Source organism: Kogia breviceps, chromosome 12, assembly GCF_026419965.1.
Source record: "Kogia breviceps isolate mKogBre1 chromosome 12, mKogBre1 haplotype 1, whole genome shotgun sequence".
Taxonomy (NCBI): domain Eukaryota; kingdom Metazoa; phylum Chordata; class Mammalia; order Artiodactyla; family Physeteridae; genus Kogia; species Kogia breviceps.
In genome coordinates, this window is record NC_081321.1 from 9,463,207 (window position 1) to 9,484,391 (window position 21,185).

The 21,185-nt window shown below is 42.4% G+C and overlaps 1 long non-coding RNA gene across 5 annotated transcripts in view; it reads left to right on the forward strand.

The window, feature by feature from the left end:
- The first annotated feature begins 465 nt into the window (after nt 1-465).
- The window catches only part of LOC136792254 (uncharacterized), a 147,061-nt gene continuing 126,341 nt past the window's right edge, over nt 466-21,185 (forward strand). For 3 of the 5 annotated variants that reach the window (XR_010835769.1, XR_010835765.1, XR_010835766.1), the window contains exon 1: nt 644-710. This is a non-coding gene — a long non-coding RNA (uncharacterized lncRNA). Of the gene's footprint in view, nt 711-21,185 lie in introns of all 5 variants that reach the window. The other 2 variants (XR_010835767.1, XR_010835768.1) reach the window with 2 other exon arrangements.

The window sequence follows — 21,185 nt, forward strand, 5'->3', positions numbered from 1 at the left end:
CCCTTCTCCGATGTTGTTTGCGGTTCGAGCATGCGAGGGCTCTTTCTGTGAGAAGTTCTGCGGTTTTATTGCCAGTAAAGTAAAATGGAAAACCAATACTATCATTTTCACTGTAGGTTTTATTTCCCTGGTGATACATGAAGAAATTGGTTCAGTGAAGAAGCCAGCTGTGAGCGTGGAAATCTGCAGAGCTCAGGTCCATGGGAGCCCCGGAGAGGGTGTGGAGTCAAGGGGGAGGAAGGTCTGATCTTTGACGGGACGGCTGATCCCACAAGGCTCCTCGCCAGCTTCAGTCAGTGGCTTGAAGCGGCAGTTTAGCTTTTATCTGAGTGGGGAAGGAGAAAAAGACAAAGAAGCCAAGAGAAAAAAGATAGAAAAAAGAAGGGGGGTGGGGACAACAGAGACAGAGCACAAAGTAAAGAAGGAAACAGAAGGAAATGCTCCCACAGGAGCAAAGAGCCATGGGAGAATAAGAATCAAAGAAGGGGGCCACATGTCACCAAAAAGTGCATTGAATGGAAATGTGACTTTTTTTTTTTTTTTTTTTTGGTCTGCAGCACTAAGCTGAATTAGCTATTTTTATCAGTGTGAGGTAATCAGACTCGGGCCGTGTTTCTTTGACTGCAGAGAAATCAGAGTGATCCAAAGACTAGGTCAGTCTGGTTTGCAGCTGCAGGGACTAACGCGCTGAGATCTTACATGGGTTGGAGGTGAGAATGGGGTCGGGGGAGGAAGAGGGGAGCACTGTCTTAATCCACTGGGGGTGGGGGCTCGCACATACCAGGCCCTCCGTGTGCACTGCTTAAATATTCATTCCTCCTTTGGCTACTTGTTCTGATGCAGTCATGGTGATGCCAGCTTCGCACAAAGATTGATTTGTATGTTTTCTTTCAATTGTTGTGAGTCAATATTTGGCTAGAAATTGGGCATCCTGAAGTTTGGAAGGTAGAGGAGTGAGTGGGAGGGGAAAGCTCCTGGGTTAACATACAGGTAGGAAGGTGTTTGTTCTTCTGGGCGGTAGTGGAGGAGAAGGAATCTTCTAGAGTGGGCAGGTGCTAGAGGGCTGTATAAAGTGGAAAACAACTGCGCTTTAATCAGCTGGAAGGAGAGAAGGATAACTGGTTTGAGACCCTCAAAGTACTTTGCAATTACATTGGTTGGTGAGGCCATCAGTCACGATGCTCCAGCTGGACTGTTTCCCAGAACTTAGAATCGTTCGCAGATGAAAAAAGCAGTTGGTAAGATCGTCTCTGGAGAATATTCCTACCTCTCGTCATTATTAAAGGAGAAATAATGAGAGAGCAGATTAACTAGTTAGTTGGGGAGTCAAGGAAAAGGTGGGAATTGACACCTCGGAGCCTAATCTTGAAAATTGTTCTGGCACAGACGGCAGCTTGCTGAACAGAAGAGGAATGGGATGTGGAATGCCAAAAAACAGAAGAGAAAAAAAGATCCAAAATGCTAATCAAAATATAATAAATAGACCTAGAGATTTTCATACTAAGTGAAGAAAGCCAGACAGAGACAAATAGCACATGATAGCGCTTATGTGTGGAATCTGAAAAAAAAAAAAGAATTTATTTACAGAACAGAAAGAGACTCACGGACATAGAAAACAAACTTACGGTTACCAAAGGGGAAAGGAGAGGGGGAGGGATAAATTAGGAGGTTGGGATTAACATAAACACGCTATTATATATCAAATAGATAAACAACAAGGACCTGCTGTACAGCACAGGGAACTATATTCAATATCTTGTAATAACCTATAATGGAAAAGAATCTGAAAAAGAATCTATATATCATTAAAAAGTTATATATTTATACATTTATATGTGTATATATGTATATAACAATCACTTTGCTGTACCCTTGAAATGACCATGACATTGTAAATCAATTATACTTCAATAACAAATTTTAAAAATATGTAATAAATATAAAGTGCTAACCTATTTTAAATAAAAATAACAGCGTTGGTATGACATCTTTATTCAGGCATAGATGACATTTATTAAAAATGCTCCCATTCCTCAAGCTGTTTCAGCACGGGAGCCAGAGAGAGAAACCCAAGAGTTAAACTGGTGATGGCTGCAGCTAGATTCCTCATCTCTCCACGCTGTGTGGGACGCCAGTCCTGATGACGGCGATAATAGCTAAACACGGCTCTGAATTCTAATTGTCATAAGGCTCTTTCCCGAGTTCATTTACCTTACTTAACATTTTAAGTCTCTCCTGCTTAATGAAATGTCATCTTTTCAAAGCTGGTGACCAAATAATTGTTTAAAGTGAATCAGAATGTGAAAGGTGAAGGTTTTCATAACTTGAAGCTTAATTCATTGTGATACTGAGAATCATGCCTCACACTGACTTAAAGGATGTCCTATCTCAGGACGTGTGACCTTTCACCACCCCACGCTTCACCAATTACCGCATTTCCCTTTCTCCAGAGTAGCTGGGGAGAGTGGTTTCAATTTCCAATATTCTGATTAAGTAGGTATTGACATATAATCCAATTATCAGAGAATGAAAATTTGTCTTCTCTGAATGATGGCTTTACCTCTGTAACCTTTCTTGTTTTTTCTACTCTCTCTTTAGGTTAATCTTCTTGAAGACCAACTCATTTCTCCCCAGCTCAAAACTTTCAGTAACTGAACTTCCCTGGTGGTCCAGTGGTTAAGACCCTGTACTTCCCCTGCAGGGGGCATGGGTTCAATCCCTGGTCGGGGAACTAAGATCCCACAAGCTTCGTGGCCAAAGAATTAAACCCTTCGATAGCCTCCCGTAACCCATGGGATAAAGCTCCCATTCAAAGGTGTTCATGATCGTTCCCAGTGTATCCTATTTTTACCCTAATTTCTGTACCCTCTGTGCTTCTCACACTCTTCTTCATAAACACCCTGACCTTTCTCCATGCTTGGTGTTCCTCCACAGAAGGCTGTTTCTGCATATTCAAATACTCCCTATTCTTTTGTTTGTTTGTTTTTGTTTTTGCGGTACGCGGGCCTCTCACTGTTGTGGCCTCTCCCGTTGCGGAGCGCAGGCTCCGGACGCACAGGCTCAGCGGCCACGGCTCACGGGCTTAGTTGCTCCGCGGCATGTGGGATCTTCCCGGACCGGGGCACGAACCCCTGTCGTCTGCATCGGCAGGCGGACTCTCAGCCACTGCGCCACCAGGGAAGCCCCCAATCCTCCCTATTCTTGAAGACTTGGGTCAGTTCCCTCCTCTTTGGAAAGTCTTCCTCAATCTCTCCCTCCCCCCACCTCCTGGTTTTACTAATATCTTCTCCTTCTGAAATCTCATATTCTTTCTTTTTAATTCTCTGTAACATTTTCTTTTTAAAAAAATTATTGAAATATAGTTGAATTCCAATGTTGTGTTAATTTCTGGTGTACAGCAAAGTGATTCAGTTGTATATATATATGTACACATATATATTCTTTTTTCATATTCTTTTTCATTATAAGTTATCACAAGATATTGAATATAGTTCCCTATGCTATATAGTAGGACCTTGTTGTTTATCTATTTATATATAGTAGTGTGTATCTGCTAACTCCAAATTCCTAATTTATCCCCCTACCCCTTTGGTAACCGTAAGTTTGTTTTCTATGTCCGTGAGTCTGTTTCTGTTTTGTAAGTGAGTTCATTTTTGTCATATTTTAGATTTCACATATAAGGGATGTCTTATATTTGTCTCTCTTTGTCTGACTTACTTCATTTAGGATGTTAATCTCTAGGTCCATCTATGTTGCTGCAAATGGCAGTATTTCATTCTTTTTTGTGACTGAGTAATATTCCATTGTATATATGTACCACATCTTTATCTACTCATCTGTTGATGGACATTGAGGTAGCTTCCATGTCTTGGCAATTGTAAATAGTGCTACTATGAATATTGGGGTGCATGCATCTTTTCAAATTATAGAGTTTTCTCTGGATGTATAGCCAGAAGTGGGACTGCTGGATCGTATGGCAACTCTATTTGTAGTTTTTTAAGGAGCCTCCATACTGTTCTCCATAGTGACTGCACCAATTTACATTCCCACAAGCAGTGTAGGAGGATTCCCTTTTCTCTACACCCTCTCCAGCTTTTATTGTTTGTAGATTTTTTGGATAATGGCCATTCTGACTGGTATGAGATGATACCTCATTGTAATTTTGACTTGCTTTTCTCTGATAATTAGTGATATTGAGCATCTATCGTGTGTCTATTGGCCATTTGTATGTCTTCTTCAGAGAAATGTCTTTTCAGGTGTTCTGCCCATGAAATCTCATATTCATCTCTGCCTTTTTTGGGAAATGACTTTCCCCTCTAAGCCATTATCATTGACATCTACTTTATCTTACCAATTAGTCACAGTTTCCCTGAATGTATAATTTGTGACAGATACATCCTCTGTCAGTCCCCTGGGAGCCACCACATGTCTTGCACACAGTAGGTGCTCATTAAATAAATGAACCAGCAGAACCATAATTTCATCACTAGGATGCGTCAGAAGGTGATTTTCTCTTTCTTAGATGATTCATAGAATACTTCAGGATCTCACAGTGCTTTTGATTTATTATGATTAACGTCAGCCATCATTAGAGAGGCTGCAAATAAGTGTGGGTATTTGAATTTTCTGGTTTGGATTTCTGAACAAAACTGAGAGTGAGTACATTAGCAGCCAGGGGACTGACAGAACCTAAAGGAAAAATGCAAGCGTTCGTTGACTTCACATAAAACACGGTAGAGGGTTCAAGGAATTAGGGGGAAATTAAATCCATCTAGATGTGGAGTGATTTTGTCTGAGAGAATCTAATTAGTCACGTCAGAGTGTGATCAGAACCTCAGTGCTAATACTACCAGCATCCCTACTCTCTGAGGAAAATGACTTCAGGAAATGTAGCCATCCCAAGGGACAGGACCAGGCACTAGGCAGGAGGTAGGCAGCTTCCTTCTTAATCACCAGAACCACAACTCGGATTGAAAATTCACTGTGGTTTCCTACCCCAAGGGCTGCAGGACATGGCATTTATTTCGAGGCTGGCATAGTCACTGGCCCTGATGCCATGCCTGAGGGCCAACAAGAGTTCATGAAGAGTCATGGACATCCACATAAAAATAGGAAAGAGGCCAGTGACGAAGCATGGGTGAGAGGGCAGTGTCCGTGATGCCAGGCCATGCTGGGAGTGGGATCAGGTCAAGTGATCTGAGGAAGAAAGAAAAGGGGATGTAGGAGCTCATGGTAGGATACGGTCAGGGTAGCAGTGTGTCGGCTGCCAAATAAGCTAATAGAAATCAATCAGAGATGTAGACGTCAGGAAAAAACAGAAGACCAGTCGAGGCTAAGAATCAACATCTTGGACATCTGAAGAAGTTGAAGGGACAAAGCAAGATGGATTGCCGACATGGAGCTATCCGGAGCATTTTGCAGCTTTCTCTCCAGAAAACAGCTGCAGCGTCCCAGCATCCGGGAAAGAAATGAGATGCCAGGGGAATCTGCTATTCCAGCCCCAGCTGCATTGACGTACCCTCTCTCTCTAGTGAAACCCACCGTGAGGTCTCCTGTCTCGAGGGCTGGCGGACGATGCTCACTGAAGGCTGGTGGCAGGAAATGTGGCGGTGACCATCGGAGGCGATTATCCAGGAAGAATAGTTTTCTCAACACACGGGCAAATAGTTGTTTGGAAATGGACCCTCCCTGGAGCGTTAAGCTGATCAGGACATCGACTAGGGATTCTCTTTCCTAGACTTGTATATGATTTCTCCTCGAGGTTATGGGAACCCAGAGTCCACTAAAATCCTCTCCAAGAGCTCCCTGTCTTGGTCTCTGACACTGACCGACGCTTAACCGTGGATCTTCCCACAGCTGGCTGTATTGTTCTCGTAACAGTTGGCGGCAGTGGGGGCCAGGTTCACGTGCCCTCTTAGAGCAGCCCAAGCCCATCCTAGAGGAACTTCCAGGTGGACAGCTAAGTGCAGTTCTTTGTGTAATGGAACTGTCTAAATTATAGACTCTATAATGTTAAAGCTAGAGGAAGACAGCTCTGTGTTTCATACAGAGAGAAACAAGTTCAGAGTAGTTAAGTCACTGGCCCAAGATCACAGAGTCAGAGCCAAGAGAACCCAGATCTTCTGAATTCCTGTCTATTAAATTATATCCACATGGCCATCAGGCTCCACACCAATTCCAAGTCAAGATTTTAGGTTCCCATCTGATTAGTGAACAGGAAATTCTGGTCCATTTTCCATGCAGTGGCATTGATTCTTAAAATGATTATCATGAGAATATGTAAGAATGGGTGAAGATGTGCGAGCAATTTACCAAAACTGCTCTGAGCCCCTGCTTTCTTATTTGGAAAATGAAGACTTATCACCCCCCTCAAAGGATTACTGTAGAGATTAAATGGATAAAAATGTAAGTATAACATTAACTAGATGCATGGTAAGTCCTTGCTTCATCAAAAGAAAGATTCAAGAATGTTTAGTTTTGGTACTCTTTCACTGCATTAAGTTTTTTGGAGTTTATTTAACTCCTGCAGGGTTTTTTTTGTGTGTGTTTGTTTTGTTTTCTGCAATGTTCTGCTGACCAGAAAGAAGCACAGTACGTGAGAGTTATATGTACTTACATGACCAAGAAACAAAGATATCTAAGTGTCAGTTCTAGCTCTGCTACCTACAAACTGGATAATCCTGTGTAAACCATTTAGAGTTTATGGGTATCAGTTTCTTCTTCTCTAAAATTCAATAATAGACTGTGTTTCCTGTGTCTACTTCATAGGATTACTGTGAAGATCAGATAAAGTAACAAATGAGCGAGTGTTTTTACCATTAACTCAGCAGCCATGTATTGAGTGTGTCAGTTTCCAGCCGTCATTTAATCTCCACAATAATCCCATGCGGCAGACATAGCTTTGCTCCATTTGAAAACCTGAGCTCAGAGAGACATTCGGTGACTTTCTCAAGCTTTGCAATTACTGAGAAGGAGAGCCAGGACTCAAAACCAAGTCCCTCAGCTACAAGTGCCTTTCTCACTATTATGTGGAATCAAATATAATTGCTGGGCTTCCCTGGTGGTGCAGTGGTTGGGAGTCCGCCTGCCGATGCAGGGGACATGGGTTCGTGCCCCGGTCCAGGAAGACCCCACATGCCGCGGAGTGGCTGGGCCCGTGGGCCATGGCCGCCGAGTCTGCGCGTCCGGAGCCTGTGCTCTGCAATGGGAGAGGCCACAGCAGTGAGAGGCCCGCGCACCGCAAAAAAAAAAAAATCAGTTGTCTCAAACTGACCACTACCTTGACACTGTACTTTTCTATGGGGTCCCCTTTGACCAATGTCACCATGCTATGGAGATCCTACAGTGAGAGGAGGATACAGTTTTATAGCTTGGTCTTCTTAGGCAGGCTCATGACTTTCTCAAGGCACAGACTAATAAATAGTGACTCCAGAAGCTTCCAAAAAAGGCTAGACAAGATGGCTAGTCCTTTAAAACATGGCCTGTAGCTAAACCTCATGTGAGTACATAGGCAACTTGGATAGTCAGGATGAGCTGGATTCTTCTCATTGCTGTGGTAACAAGCATCTCCCACCCCTCAATGGTCTACAACAGCAGAGGTTTCTTTCTCCCTCATTCCACTCATCCACCACACCTGACCACACTCTGCCCCCTATCTCCACTCTAGGGCCCAGGTCAACAGAGAAGCCTCTGGCTGGAACACGACAAATCTCATGGCAGAGGGAAAAAGAGATCATGGGGACACACAAGCTGGCTCTCGAGGCTCCTGTCATATTCACTCTCACCTCATTAGCCAAAACAGTCACATGACCAAACCTGATGGGTATCCTGGCTGAGGGCCAGCAAATAATTTGGTTGGTGATACAATCTATCACATAGTGGAAACTTAAACTAACCTCTGAGTAACTCCTCCTCTCCTTCCTCCAAGCTAGCTCTCCCTTCTTTCAGATCGGGTGAATGGCACGAACATCTACTCAGTCACATTTCCCCAGGATGCTTCCAGAATTGTCTCTCCAATTCATAAAATGAATCATACCACACCCCTGCCTTCAACCTTTCAGTGCCTGTGCTCTGCTCATGGGATAAAGTCCCAACTTATCAGGAGGGTCTATGCAGTTCTTCACAATAGGGCTCCTGCCAAACTTTTACCTCCAGCTATGCCCTCCCCTGAACACCCGGTGCTGCATCAATTCTAAGGAACCTAATGTTGATGTTTTTACAAATCCCGTTTTCACGGCTTCATGTCCATTTTCATGGTCATGAAAACTTGGTATACTCTTCCTGTCTTCAGACTAAGAAAGTCTTACCTATCTTTCAACCGTCAACACAAACTTCACCCCCACTACAATGTGTAGACCCCCAGGCAGTATTCCCCCAAGCTACCACCCAGGTAAAACTGGCAATTTTCTCCTTTGTGCCTCTACTACATCTTACAGATAGCAGCTTTAAACTTCTTTGATTGTGCCCTTCTAAGAAACATATTTGATGTCACAACTCAGAACATACATACATATACATAAACATAACACATATATATGTGGGGCTGTATATATATGTATTGTATATACACACACCTACAAAAGTGCAACAACAGTATTAGGAAATAATATATCTACCTTTACTACGTGTGACAAATTTTGTTATTTTCTACTTCATTTAAAAGATGCTGCTAGGTCCCACTGAATTGGTTCCATGACTCACTAACAGGTCATAAGCCACACTTTGATAAACACTACTACATAACATAGATGGATCTTAGGAACATAGTGCTTAGTAAAAAAGTTAGAAATAGATTGTGATCTGTGATTCAGTACCATTTATTTGAATTAAATACACTACCATGTGTAAAACAGAGAGCTAGTGGGAATCTGCTGTATAGCACGGGGGCTCAGCTCGGTGCTCTGTGGTGGCCTAGATGGGTGGGATGGGTGGGGTGGGGGGGACCCCGTGGGAGGGAGGTTCAAGAGGGAGGAGATATATGTATACATATAGCTGATTCACTTCGTTGTACAGCAGAAACTAACACAGCATTGTAAAACAGTTATACTCGAAATAAAAAAACAAACAAACACGCACAAAAAGTAACAACATACGTGTTGCAGGAGCACACACAAAGAAAAATGATATGCTTAAAAATGGTTGTCTATGAGGCAGGGAGGAGAATGGAAATGTTTGGAGATAATATAGAGGACAAATAAACAAATAAATGGATCAGTTAATAACTGGGAGGCCTTGCAAGTACAATAATACTAACAGGTAATGACTTTACACCTAGGGTCCAAAAGAAACTATAACAAGGATTCTCTGTTATGGAAACTTCTATAATATTATCTAAGATCTTTTTCATTGCCTTTGGTGCTCTGTAGTTTCATTATGATTTGCAGAGGATGTGTATTCATTTTACTTATCCTGTTTAGGGCACATTGGACTTCATGAATCCATAGATTTAGGTCTTTCTTCAGTTCTGGAAAACCCTCAGGCACTATCTCCTCAAATATTGCCTTTCTTTCACTCTGATGAAACATCTATTAAATGTTCTCTTCTCTCTTCCACATTGCTTAATATCTCATATTTTCCATCTCCTCCTCCGGCCATGGGGTTTCATGGTTTTTGTTAGTTCTAATTTACAGTCGACTAATTCCTTCTTTAGACGTGTATAATCTGCTGTGTAACTAAAGTTCCACGGACCCCATGTTACTGGCCAGTGTCCTTGGCCTCCTTAATCAACAGAAATTGAGAAATTGATCACAGCCAGACAAGAAATTCAGGCAAGGCTTTACTGGGGCCCCTGCTGCAGCAGTGGGGAGTGAGAACAAGTAACATTTTCCCTTGCTTGCTCGCTCCCTGACGCAGGGGTGGGGGGGGTGCTAAGCTGGTTCCTTATATGGGGTGAGGGGAGGGGTGTGTCCAGGGGTCGGGAGGCGTGGCTTAGGTGTTTTGCCCGCCCCTTTGTGGTGATGAGTGCAGGGGGCATGCGCAGTACCTTGCTTTCGCTCCCGGCTCTTCAGAAGTAGCAGTTGGTATTTTTGGCCTTTTTGTATCTCGTTGTCCATAATTTGCCCCAACTGCTCATGCACGCGGTGATGTCTAGTCCCTCATAGTTTCTTTGTATTCTGTTGCTCCAGGAGATGTTTGTCCAGGTGCAAGCACTGCAGCCGAGGGTCCCAGGTCCCAGCGTCTCACCCACAGTGAGTCCAGCTTTGCCCTGACTCCAGCACACCTCTCTCTGCAATGTCAGGAGCCTGGAGGACTCCTGTGGTTGCTGCCCTTCTGCTGATAGTGCCCCAGCCCTCAGAGGTGACAGCAAAGACACATGCCTGGCTCTTACTTTATGGGACCCTGATCCTCAGTCATGATGGGTTTTGATCGTGAGCCCATTTTTGCTTTGCTCTCTTATTTATTTATTTATTTATGGCTGTGTTGGGTCTTCGTTTCTGTGCGAGGGCTTTCTCTAGTTGTGGCGAGCGGGGGCCACTCTTCATCGCGGTGCGCGGGCCTCTCACTATCGCCGCCCCTCCCGTTGTGGAGCACAGGCTCCAGACGCACAGGCTCAGCAATTGTGGCTCACGGGCCCAGTTGCTCCGCGGCATGTGGGACCTTCCCAAACCAGAGCTCGAACCCGTGTCCCCTGCAGTGGCAGGTGGATTCTCAACCACTGCGCCACCAGGGAAGCCCCTGCTTGCTCTCTTAATCTGTGAGAATCATGAAGGTCTAAATCAGAGACATTTCCCTTCCAGACAGGGTCTGTATCTACTTCTGCTGAGAGGTAGTGTCTTATCCTGACTTGTGACCCTTCAAGGACCTGCAAGTGTCTCAGGTTTAATTTCCCCATTTTGCTGCTGGCCCAGTGCTGATATCCTGAGAGCATGGCTAGTAGAATTTGCTGTTGGGGCAACTCCATCTTTTCCACTGTCTTATAGCTCTCCACCTCCAGCAACCCATTCAGCTCACATTTTTGGGGCAGAGGGGAGGGTTTGTGTGGATAATTCTTGGAGACTCCTTTTGAGTACAGTACTGAATTACAAGGTGTGCTATACCCAGGATCTAGTAGTTTGGTAGCAGAAGGATCCTTCCAGGGCATCTAATCAGCCATATTACAGGAGGCAGAAGGTTTTTACACACATCTGTCTCCCTCTACTAGACTCTGAGCTTTCTGAGGAACAAAACATGCCCATACCCAGCACCCAGCACAGTGCCTAGACTATGATAGGTCTTCAAAAAATGTTTGTTAAAAGAATATATGGGGGCTTCCCTGGTGGCGCAGTGGTTGAGAGTCTGCCTGCCGATGCAGGGGACACGGGTTCGTGCCCCGGTCCGGGAAGATCCCACATGCCGCGGAGCGGCTGGGCCCGTGAGCCATGGCCGCTGAGCCTGCATGTCCGGAGCCTGTGCTCCGCAACGGGAGAGGCCACAACGGGGAGAGGCCCAAGTACCAAAAAAAAAAAAAAAAAAAAGAATATATGATGTGACAACACTTTCCTCCCTCAAAACACTACCAAAGCAGCCCCTCACCCCCAAACACATAGCATGTACTTCTTAGTCTGAATCTTATCTTTTAAAATTATTTTCTGAATTTCTACTTTTATGGGAAAACAAGATGGAAAAATCACTTGGGTTTGTTTTAGGTCTAAGCGACCACTCCTAGACTATCACCCGACTTCTTACCCCAACACCCCCACCCCAGGAGCAAGGGATGGTTTCTGTGAAGTTAAGAGGTGGTAGAGAAATTCATAGTAAAGTGCAGTCTGCTCTGGTGCTTGGAGATCCTTGAGGATAGTATCGGTGTACACATTTTAAATACTTACATTATTCACATTTATTACTATTAGTGTCTCGAGTCCCCTGCAGTTTTCTAGTTCAGACATTCTGATCCATTCTGCATTTTCTGATGCCCAGCAAAGTAAGGTTCCCTGCAACTAAGTCGCAGGGATGGCAGAATGCGAAGGTGGTATTATTGCCAGGCGAATAGTGCTTAATAATCAATTAGGCTTATTCATTAGTATTATTAACTCTCTCCAGCACCACCTGCAGTCCATTACACGGTGGCAGACAGATGCTTTCCAGATGTTCACAAGGCCAGTTTTGTGGGTTTTCTCGACTCTAGTCAGGCAGGCTGTGAAGATGCCTGAGGTGGAGAGGATGAAGTTGGGGGGTGGAGGAGGACAGATGGGGAGAACGAGGAATGAGCGCTTGTTTTCAGGGTCTGTGGTGAATTTATGTCGGGTTCGTCGAGAACACGGTGTCCAGGCTGCGGCAGACAGAAAGTGCACCCCATCTGCGACAAGCTCTGACCAGCAAGGGATTGGATACAGGAAACAACTGGTCCCACCCACCCTGGTCCCCCTCCCACTGCTTGATGAGCACATGCTACCCCAGTAGAGTCGGGTTGGAGTGGGTTCCATGGTGACTCCAAATACTTTCCAGTTGTCTGGGAAGTGGCGACTGTGAGCTTCTGGATGAGTCACAGCGGCATCATTAGTTTGTAGACCTACGGCCAGCTTTTCAAGAATGTGAAAACTGAAGGTTTTCACATTCACAGCAGCTTGGATATAAATCACATCCTGCTGATCAAGACCGCGCAGTAGCAGGGAAGGTATGTGGCCTGGGGAGACCGATTCCACAGCCCAGGTTTGTGTCTTTTGTGTTGGATTTGTGCCCTGTCTCTGGGCGGGTGGACTCCCCTTCCCAGATCCCAGAGGAAGCAGATGGAGAGTGGGAGGAAACAAACAGCTCCGGCAGCCACGGAGCCGGCTGCTGGAAAGTTGTCATAATTATGATAATAAAAATAACATTGTCACCAGTTATTTGCCAGGCATGCATTTAACCATCGCAACAACCCGTTAGTTTCGTGGCATTATTGTTCCCATTTTACAGATGCAAAAACAAGTCCAGAGATTGTAAGTTCGCATGTACCTCTTCTAAGTACACATCCACGTACACGGCTAAAAGTTGCACAGTCAGAATTCAAACCTATATTGTCCAGTTCCCACTTGTGCCTTCATATCCCTGTTCAAAAATATTCACCGTTCTCGACCCTAGGACTGTTTTTTTGTGATTGTGGTAGGTTGGGCAGAAGGTCTAATGCAATCTTATTTTTGGTAGGGGGTGTTCAGAATTAACGTATGGTGCAGTCAATGGATACAGAATTCTCGCAAGCTAAGAACCTGTGAGTCTCTGTAGTGTCAAAGAAAATTCAGAGAGCTTTACTTGATACGAATATTTGATTGGCAAGAAACAAACCATTTGTGGACAGAGAGACTTCAAAGTTGAAACTGGTCTGGACCTCAGCTGTTACAGAACAGGTTATAAAGGAAAAAAGAAAACGTTGTTTAACCTTTATAATGATTGCTTATTACAATGGGGGTTTCCAGACAGTGGGGGATTGGTTAAAAGTGATTATCTTATATCATTTAAGGAAGATAACTTACGTTTTATTTATGTTTATCAGAAGCATTTACAAGAAATAACCTAAGTTAAGTTTCATTTATGTTCATGAAATAAACTAGATTATTTTTGCTTACATTGAACTGGTTTTTCTCTACTTGGAGTATTTTCAAGCCTGGTCTTCTTTTTATTTTATTTTAACAGAAGGTAGGTTTAGGTAAAAAATTGGGGGAAGCATGTTCATAGGTGGCACATATATTTTTTAGGTGTTAGACTAGAGGAACAACACGTACGGGCGCACACTCACACTTACAGTCTTTGTAACTGAATAACTGTTTTGGTTTCCTGATTGTATCAGCTGCCCGGGAGCAAGCTGGTCTCTGAGAACAAAGGTTCAAGCACAATAGGGCAGAGAGTGTCCCGAGAAGAACAGGTGGCTGTGGGGTTTGGAGACAAAGCCTCTGCCTCCAGGGCTGCCCTTCAGGCTCTCATCCTGGGGTTCTTCACCCCATCAGTTCCCTGGGTAAAGCTGATTGGGAGATGCCCTGGGGCAGATGTGCCCCTAGGCTGCTTTCTCACTGGACAGTCCCTCCAATGTAACAGAGACTCTTCCTTGTCTGTGGGAAATGCCAGGGCTGGGCGGGCTGTGAACTCAGAGATATGCAATTGCTGGATTGAAGCCCTCAAGGCCCTGAATGCTGAACTCCCAGCATACTTCCAGCCTTGGGGCCAGCGGCCCTCCCAGGGACTGAGATATTTGCTGGGAATGCCTGATTTGCTCATTTCTACCTCATTACCCTTCATGTGGCTAACATATATTAAGCCCTGATAAATGTTGCTAGAATGAATTAATAAATGCATAACTCATTTCTTGAGCAAGAAGTCAGAGATCAAGCTGTGGGAAAACATGTCACACCATTTTTTTTTTTTTTTTTTTTGGCCGTACTCAGGCCTCTCGCGGCTGTGGCCTCCCCTGCCGCGGAGCACAGGCTCCGGACGCGCAGGCCCAGCGGCCATGGCTCACAGGCCCAGCCGCTCCGTGGCACGTGGGATCCTCCCGGACCGGGGCACGAACCCGTGTCCCCTGCACCGGCAGGCGGACCCCCAACCACTGCGCCACCAGGGAAGCCCTGTCACACCATATTTAATAACCATATTCATTCAGTATCTATTGAGCTCCTTTCTATAGGGACCATGTAAAGCATTGTGAGGGATACACAAATAAAATATATGATTCCTATACCTAAGGACCGGGAACTGTAGTTAGGAAGGATAACTGTTAACACTGACAATTCTTTTCTTTACCTGGATTCTTTTCCCTTATTCTCATGTCCAGATGGTTTCCATCCTTTAAGATCCTGTTCAAATGATACCTCTTCCATGAACCTTCCCCCTTCTCTGCATTCCCAGAGTGCATTATAATTATTTCTGTATATGCATTATGTACTATTTTAGGCTATAAGCTTCTTCAGAGTATCATTGGCATCTGAATCATGGATGTATTTTCTCATCTGAGAGCCTAATGTAAACCTAGAACATAGCCGAATCTCAGTATTTTTAAAATTAATTAACTATTAAACCAATGAAAATACACTAACAAAGAAAACAAATTTTGAGGATGGCACAGGAATCGGGATAGGTGAAGAGGGAGGAAAGGAAACCAGAATGCAGAAAGGAGCAATGATTTGACAAGTGGAATGAATTATTTCATGGGAAGAACCATCGAGAAGCGAAGAGAGCCCAGTGTATCAGTGGTCTGGAACTGACAAGGGGGAAGGTTCCCCTGTCAGTTGTCAAGGTTCCCTGGTCAGTTGTCAAGGTTCCCCTGAATCCAGAGGAGTGGAAGAAGCTGAGGGTGTCCAGAGAGAAATACACAGGAAGGTTTAAGCTGTAAGGAAAGCCTCATTATATTTCATTCTGGGTGATGAGACCCAAGATGAAGTTGATAATAGATTTAGGCTGTAAAGGGGTTTAAGAAATTTCTGGTCAAGATGTCATTGAAAGGTCAGTCTTTGAAGTCTTTCGATGACTTCTACATGTAGAAAATTTTAAAAAGGGAAAATTTCAAAGACAAAACTATGTTCAAACACCAGACAAATCTCTGTGCAGCTCAAATAAAATGAATACAAAGTGCAAATTGGGCTGAGACTGGGAGCCTTCTGGGCTCTAGGTCCAGAGACAGGCAGAGAAAAGCAGGTGTTTTAACTCTTGCAGAGTGACATAGACAAAAAGGGCCTCGCTCCGGGCGGTGCTCAGACTCTGTGGTGGTGGGGCTGCCACCCACAAAAAGAGGCTAATAGAACTGGGGCTCTGCTTCAGTGAGGGTGGGAGGAAGCAGACCCAGACGTCCACCTAGAGCCATGGCCAAGAAAATCTCTGTCCAGGATGGGCAATATGAGTTCTGGTTCCATTCTGGGGGCCCTGGGAGAATACACTGCAAGCAAAGCGGCCAGACCAGGAAGGATGGAGGCATAGGGAGAGAGGAGAGAGGAGAGATGGAAAGCGAGAGAGACCGAGAGAGACAAAGAGACAGAGGGACATAAAGAAGATGTGGCACATATATACAGTGGAATATTACTCAGCCAGAAAAAGAAACTAAACTGAGTTATTTTTAGTGAGGTGGATGGACCTAGAGTCTGTCCTACAGAGTGAAGTTAAGTCAGAAAGAGAAAAACAAATACCGTATGCCAACACATATATATGGAATCTAAAAAAAAAAAAAAAGAGGTTATGAAGAACCACGGGCAGGACAGGAATAAAGACGCAGACGTAGAGAATGGACTTGAGGACACGGGGAGGGAGAAGGGTAAACTGGGACGAAGTGAGAGAGTGGCATGGACATATATACACTACCACATGTAAAATAGATAGCTAGTGGGAAGCAGCTGCATAGCACTGGGAGATCAGCTCGGTGCTTTGTGACCACCTAGAGGGGTGGGATAGGGAGGGTGGGAGGGAGACGCAAGGAGGAGATATGGGGATATATGTATACATATAGCTGATTCACTTCATTATACAGCTGAAACTAACCCAACATTGTAAAGCAATTATACTCCAATAAAGATGTTAAAAAAAAAATAGAGAGACAGATAGAGAGTCAAAGAGACAGAGAGGCAGAGAGAGACAGACAGAGAATGAATAAACTTTTAAAATAAGATCACAAACTAAAATTCCCAAAACATGAAGGGAAAGTAATGCTAAGAAGAAAGCAAAACCAATAATTTGGGACGTGAATTCGTCTCAGTGAAATGAAAATAACAGAGCAATCTAAGGCATGTGGACTTTAAGATATTCAGAATCTTCACAGAGATAAAGGAAGGAAGAACAGCCTCCCTCCCCCAAATAAATTATGACACACTAGAGTAAGAAATAAAGCAAGAAGAGAATTTTATAAAAATGAAACCATTGGAAAACGTGGAAGTAAAAAATGATCATTGAAATGAAAATAGTCTCAACAGCCAAGACGAATTTCACACTGGACACAAAGGGAGAATTAGTGAATTGGAAGGCATTAGTGAGAAGGCACCTAGAGTAGAGCAGATAAAAGTATGGAAGGGCAGTTAAGAGATGTGGATAATAGCACTTGTCCCAGGAATTCTAGACGAGGAAATAAGAGAGGACCAGTACTTAAAAAGATAATATCTAAAAATTTTCCAGAATTGAAGAAAACATGCATCTTCAGACTCAAAGTGCACACAATGGGCTAAAAATAAATCTACATCACCTAGACACATTGTGGTGAAATTGAAGAATATAAAGTATAAGGGAAATTTTTTTTAGATCTACCAAAGAGGGAAAAAACCCAGACCATTTTAGAAAAAGGAATTTCTCTTATACCATCAGTAGGCCACTCGTTAACAGCAATAGAAAAGTCAGTGAAGCAGTATCTTCTAAATATAGAGGGGAAGTAAGGGTTCAGATGGGTTAGAAATAACCTAGGTTTAAAAATGTAATTGGGTTCTATCTCTGGTTGGGGATCTAAGATTCTGCATGCCCTAAATAAATTAAAACATTTTAAAAAGGGGGACTTCCCTAGTGGTCCAGTGGTTAAGACTCCGTGCTTCCACTGCAGGGGGCATGGGTTCGATCCCTGGTGAGGGCAGATCCCTCATGCCATAAATAAATAAAAAAATTAAAAGAAATGTAGTGTAAGGTGGGGAGGGGCAAAATAGGTGAAGGGGATTAAGAGGTATAAAATATGTAAGTTACAAGGATGTAATGTGCAATACAAGAAACACAGTTAATATTTTATAATAACTTTGTATGGAGTATAATCTATAAAAATATCAAACTACTATGTTATACATCTGAAACTAAAGCATGGTAAAGTCTTTATTTTGTTAAAGAGGAAGATAGAAATAATAATTTTATACTTTATTTAAAATGTAAATTGTGTGTTTGTTAAAAATTTGGGAATGGCAATGAAAAATAATAGAAACATACTCTACAGGTTCCAAACCAGTAAATGAGGAAAAGCAGGACTAAGACAACTTTATTAACTTAACAGGAGGCAGGAAAAGAGGGACAATGAAGCAAAAAAGTATGGAAAACAAAAGATACAAAATAAGATAGAAATAAGTTCAAACATATTAGTAGACACAAAAATGAAAAGAAATAATCTCACCTAGTACAGATCTCAAAAACATCATGTTGAATGGAAAAATCAAGTGGTATGTTGATATATACAGGCTGATGATAACCATTTGTGTAAAAATTATATATTTAAATGAATGTCAATTATAGATAAATGCATTCTCAGTAAATATTTTCAAACATGAATGGGAAAGTTACACACTGCCTTCAGGATACTGGTTTGTTGTGGGGTGGGAGAGGAATGAGACTGGAAAAACAGAACATAGGAAACTTCAACCTTTTCTCTGAAATACTTCATTTCAAGAAAAGAAAACATCTGAAGCAAAGATGGACAACATTTGGGTACTGAGTACACAGGTGTTCGTTAGCTTTCATAGTTTTCTGAATGTTCAAATTATTTTAAAAAATCATTATAATTGGATTGAAAAATGGAATAAAAGCTGTCCCAAGAAGAAATGAAAAAGCATTCTGATAGAGTTTTTAGAAGTGAATCTGCAGTTTTTATGATGATGCTTTCTTAGAAATCTGGTTTCATTACTTATTAAAAATGTCTAGTAATTATTTTTAGATTGTCATATTTAATTGCATATTCATTCTCTTTCTATCAGAGAGTCATATAACAAATATATGTAAAATAAACCAACCAACATACAGGTAAATAAATGTATTCATAAATGGGTAAATACATAAATAAAATATCTTAAGTTCACCCATAAGAGAATGCAGTGCCTGCAGGACATAGTGTAAGGAAATCATAGGCATGAAATGTGTAACGGAGAGAGGTCTGCTCCTATCCCAGCTCTGCCATGCGGAACCACGGGCGGGCATTAATCACCAGGAGATCGGATTCCTTGTAAAAAATAAAAAAGGTTAATAATCCTTGCCTGATATGATTGAAATGACAAGAGGAAAAGCACTGTGCAAAATTTAACAGGCAAATAAGAAGTGTGAAATAAGAACAGAAATGAGCTGAGTTGGCTGTGAAAATTCAGCTAGGGGAAATGGAACTAGAATGTATGCCCTCAATGGTGGGGTATGGAGAAGGGAGATGCTTGTGAAGTAGGATATTTCCACCCACTATTCAACATGTACCTTAGGCCAAAGTGGACTAAAACTAATTGCAAGCACTCTATCCCAGAGGGCATCTCCCTACCTGCTGCTAGAATTGGGTAACAGGCAGTGATGCAGGACAGGTCAATTGGAAATCAGCATTCATTGGAGCAGTCAGCTGCTGAATACAGATGCACTTTACATATATATGTAATAAAACTGACAAAGGTATCAGTGGAAAGTATGCTGAGAAGGGTAATTGCTTTGGAGGCCACATATCCAAATATTGACCCAACTTGGGAACATTAGCATAACTATTGTCTCCTGATACCTGGGGAGATGGTAGACATACTAGCCATAGGCTAAATGAGTTCCCACAAATTCTCTGGTCCCCGTCAATCTAGCAGTTACCGCCATGCTGGTCGCTGTGGCAGCTGGGCAGCAAGTTATATTGGTTTAATATAATTTGGAAATCTATAACACTTTTCATTTTCCTATGTATCCCAAAGCGTTCATTGTTTAAAGAAATTAAGTTAGAATTTTCTCAGGACTGTAATTGGAGCAGAGAAGAAAAAGAACTTCTCAGCTGCAATAGATATCAAAAGAGGTCTCACAGAAGTCCCCAGTGGTCCATGGAAATTATACTTAGATAAAAGCTTCTATCATTCCTCCAAACAACCACCACAATAACAACAAATATCATTTATTGAGTGATTACTATGTGGCATGCACTTTGCTGAGCACTTTATATGTATTATCTCATTTATACCTTACAACTATCTTATTAGGTAGTTATAATTATTGTATTGATTCTGTTGGTGAGGGCATTGAAGCCTAGAGATCACACAGCCAATAATTAACAGAATAGGAATTCAACCCCCATTTGTGGCTTTCCAGAACCTGAACTCTTAAACACTATTTTAGTGTTTTTTGAACCTTAGGCAGCTAGGTACTCTCATGACTTTTTCCAAACCCACCTACCTCCTGAATGATTATTTATTAAATATTGGTTTAACTCAATTTCCCCTCCCCAACTTAGAAAAACATTTCATAGATGAGAAACAGATATAGAAAACCACACAAACATATATATTAATTAATGAAGGCAAACATCTTTGTAATTGTCACCCAGGTCAGGAAATAGAAGTTTGCTACCCGCCTCAGAACCTCCTTCATGTGCTGTGTCTCAACCAGAACTCCCTTCCCTTCTCCCACAAGTAACCACTATCTTGACTTTTGGGGTGTTTCCTTATAGTTTTATCATCCCAGTTTGTATCCCTGGGCATAGTAGTTTAGTCGTGCTCTTTATAGAAACATGATATGCCTTTAATGCATTCTTTAATCTATAGGGTCTCCTACAATTCTTTTATTTTACTTAACAGTTATTGTCAGAGATCTGGGCTGTTTGCCCGGTAGAGTCTTACTCAGTCTGGATTTTGCTGATTGCATACTCATGATGAGGTCCAACATTTTCCTTTTTCCTCCAGGTTTTCTGTAAATTTGCAGGTGGATCCAGAGGCAGAGAGATTCAGGCTCAATCCATTTGGCAAAAATATAGGTGGTAATGATGTGCTCTTTCACTGGGAGGTACATGATACCTGTCAACTTCAAAGCTCAGATCCATTAATTCATTAGGGGATACAAAGTGTTGATATTCTAATTCTATTATTTCATTCTCCGAAAATGACCAATTAGTTTCTTCTTCCTATCATTATAAACTCGTAGATATTTGAAGGGTTTAAATCAATTCTAATTATTGTACTTAATGAAGCTCAAAATGTCCTATCTTTGGCCTTCTGGAGCCTATTCAGTTTAGCTCCTGAGTTCTTTTGTGATGACCCTAGTACTGTTTGATAGCTTTCTTGCTATCTTAAAAAATATTCCAAGATGATCTTGTATCTTTCATGCCTCAGACGTGGAATCTGCCATTTCTCCAAGAAGCTCTGTATCTCTTAGTGAAGAATCTTATTTTGAGAGCAAAATCTGGGTCCTAGGGAGGCTTATTGCTACAGGATTGGTCATAGTTTCTACATATTTTCCAAGGACAGAGCTAGGACATAAATAAATAAATAGAATACTGCTGTGTACTTATAAATATGTATCAATATGAAATATCATATGAAGTCAAACTGCTACTTCAAGTTCACATCCAGCACTGT